This window comes from Octopus bimaculoides, chromosome 16 (genome assembly GCF_001194135.2).
Source record: "Octopus bimaculoides isolate UCB-OBI-ISO-001 chromosome 16, ASM119413v2, whole genome shotgun sequence".
NCBI lineage: Eukaryota > Metazoa > Mollusca > Cephalopoda > Octopoda > Octopodidae > Octopus > Octopus bimaculoides.
Genome location: NC_068996.1, coordinates 38,222,549 through 38,226,345, shown reverse-complemented (window position 1 = coordinate 38,226,345; position 3,797 = coordinate 38,222,549).

Genomic DNA, 3,797 nt, shown 5'->3' with positions numbered 1-3,797 from the left:
TGTGATGAAGTAAGGGAATTTTAATCACCGTTCTGCTAAGTCAATGTATTAAGGTCATTTGACAGCCATGTATGAAAATCACCTCAAAAGGAATGTGTGTGTGTGTGTGTGTGCATGCATGCATGCACCTGTGTTAGATTAATCAAACTAACAAACACCACACACACACACATCCCCCCCCTCTACACATATACACGTGGTTAGGTATTTATGAAAATTTGTGAAATTGGAATGAAGGCAACTGAAATTTCTCCTGTTCTACTTAATCCATTGGACTAAACATAACAAGAGGATACACATGAATCAACCATAATTTACTATGCACGAAATTAAAGTGTAATTAATGAACTTTAAAGAAAGAGATTTGATTAATTTTCGTCAACAGGTTTTTTTTTTTTATACAATCATTTACATTCTACAAACTGATCAAAGAAGAGAAAACAATAGAAAAAAAAACTGTTTTCATACACTGTAATAAATTACTGGCTTGCTATTAGTTTCTGTGTCAACAAAAGGGTTTTATAGCTATGTTCTTCATTAATTTCTTTTATGGTTCTTAAAGTATAATTATTCTATTAGCTACTTAAATACATAAGTCCAGACATACTTCTTATCATTTTATCACTCAAAATTTGTTATCCACCAAATTAAGTAGATTTTGTTTATTCTATTTCTGTATCACAATGACACTCTTCTTTTATAATAGATTTTTTTTTTTTTGCTTGCTTAGAGGTCGAGTTCAGCTACCTCAATAACCAGCAGTCACACACACACACTCTCTCATAGATATAGATGACACAAACAGATAGTCATGGCCAGTACCAATGACACGTAAAAAGCACCAGTGTTGATGCCACATAAAAGATACCCAGTACACTTTGTTTAAGTGATTGGTGTTAGAAAGGGCATGCAGCCATAGAAGCCAAACCAAATTAACCTGGAGCTAGTTTACCAATCCCGGTCAAACCATCAAGCGTGGATGCTAAATGATGATTTTTACAGAGATAGTTATTATCCAGAGGACAGGCACTTCTTTTTTCTAAAATTGTATCTTTTAATATTGGTTCTAAATTTTGGCAGAAGACATCGACCCACCCACCCCCGTATAATGTTGAGCCTTAGAGAGGAAATGACAAAGGACTGAGATGATTGATGACATACTCTACTCAAGAAAACTCATTTGTCTAAGCAGAAATGAAGCCCTAGAATTATATTGTCTGTCCTGGCACCTGATCTATCTCTGTCAAATCTCTTCCCACACAACTCAACTTCCTGACACCCACCCCTCCAGCACTCATCTAACTATGGTACTTTTCATTTACTGTAATTACATGAGAGCAGAACCGCACATATTTGATTCCCCTGGAACCACTTCTTTTTATCATCTGCATTCTCAATATCATCCCTTTCACCATCATCTTTTCCCTGTACACTTTCATTCAGCCAAATGACACATTCACCCTGACTTTGTTTATCACTTACTTCTTCCACACCTATGTACCTCAGACCTTGTTCCTGGCACTGTGCACCTTCCACATCATCATCTGTTCTACCATTTATTACCTCTTTGACTCACTCCTATTTCCTCCATCAAACTGATTATTCACCATTGACCATATCATGTTTGCCATTCATCTCTATCCATCTGCCATTCTCCTTTCACACTCACAAAGCTATCTATCCATCACCCTATCTGATCCCCTTATATTCATCTTCTTTACTTCAAGAATATGCCCTTAGGCATCTCCACCATTTTTATTCTTTTCCAACTGAAGTAACCATGTATTTCTTTTACAGCAAAATGCCTGTTTCTGCCTGTCTATCATACTTTAACCTCTCATCACATGACATAAAGCAACCTTCCTCAATACTACATCTCAACTCAGTTGAGGAGGAGTCAATGTCTTGTGGGTACTTGGTGGTTTCACTGATGCTGATATGTAATAAAGCCTTCAGTACACTCTGCAAATTGGTTGGTGTCAGGAAAACATGCCAAAGCAGACATTGGAGCTCAGCATAGTTTTCTGACTCATCAGTTCCTGTTGAACTGTTCAACCCATGCCAGCATGGAAAACTGATGTTAAACAATGATGAGGAGAATGATACAAGTGTTTCAAATATACCAATATGTAAGTTGATCAAAGAATATGAATACCCATCGTCCAAACTTAAAGAAAACTCTTTTACTATTTTTCTCATGCCAATGTTTATAAACTGGAGAGGATAGTTATTTTTTTTCATAGGTGAACTGGAGTGGCACATGGGATACCAAAGATTTTGGTATTTGGAGTGTAGCATGGGATTTATTTGATGCTATTGCTAGATTTTGTAAAGCTGTGTCTATAATTTGTAATATAAGACTAGAACTGTTGATGTGGCATTATCAACAAAGTTTATTTGAAGTGATGAAAGTAAGTCATCTAGCAGAAGAGATTATAATGGTTTGTAGCTTCTCACTTGGAGATCTTGGAAACAGTAGAGACAAAGTTTGGCTATGAAGATGTTCATCAAAAGGATACTACTGCTAATTATAATCTGATTGACAACTTTCCTCTATTTCACAGACTAGAATCTTCAACTGAAATGGTTTCTTTCCTCAAATAATCAGCTTTCATGCTCTGAATAGTCACAAATGTGCATGAATGAAACAGTAAAAGAATGTTGTCATGAAAAAAACAAAGGAAAAAAAAAATGGTTAGAAGATGGAAAACCATTTTATTGCAGATTAATCTACAAAAGAAATTCAATGACGATAACTGCACATTACAAGTGAAACAATATAAATGCATAAGTTACCAAATTCTCCAAGAACATAGAGAACACAATACTTTATAGTCTGTAACACTTTTTGTATAACTGTCTCATAAAAAAAGAACTTTTTATGTAAATTATTGAAAAGGGAATACATAAAACATTATTACAAATGTTCATACTTTTTCCCTTCAACTAAAAATATTTAAACAATATTCATCATATTTTAATAGAAAAGTTTCAGGTGTATCTGATGATATTTACTTAAATTATTGGATATACACAGGCTATGCAATATACACTTTCTTGAAATAATGGTGGTATATTAAGTCGCATTATAATAGAGATACTGAAATCACAGCAATATTTATGAAAGTGGTTAAGAATTTTTACCTGGTCATTCAACTTGCTAGAAATAGCAACTAAATTTCCTTAAAAAATCACACTACTTTCTTGAAAGAAATTATATAGATAACAACCATAAATATATAAACAGACAGGACAGTAATGACAGGAAAATCTGTGATTATAGATCTGCTTGAGCATGGCTAAACGAGAGAGAGGAAATATGTGTTAAAGAAGGAACCAATGAAAACTCTTTTATAGAGTAATTTAATTTGCTGAATTTAAGAACCAAAACAAACTCCCCATTGTCTATGTTGGGATTGAAGCTATGAATTCTACTGAAGGGCATTACTCAGCTTGTTACCTCTGGCCCATAACATATTCACCAAAATATGTTTAAAAAATAAAAAGTAAGCATATTAAGAAAGGGAACTTTTAATAGCTAGAGACTTAAAATAGAGGGTGTATAGGAGTAATCAAATGTATTAATGGTAATTTCTGATGCCAATAGCAAAAACTGACATAGTAATAAAACAGTGCAGAAATAAGAAACAGAGCATGCTGTTACATAAAAAGCAACAAATTAATTGATGTACACAAAAACAGCTGTAAATTTGGCAGCTTCACAAAACCCAATGTACTGGATAACTAACAAGCTGAGAGAGAGAGAGAGAGAGAGAGAGAGAGAGAGAGAGAGAGAG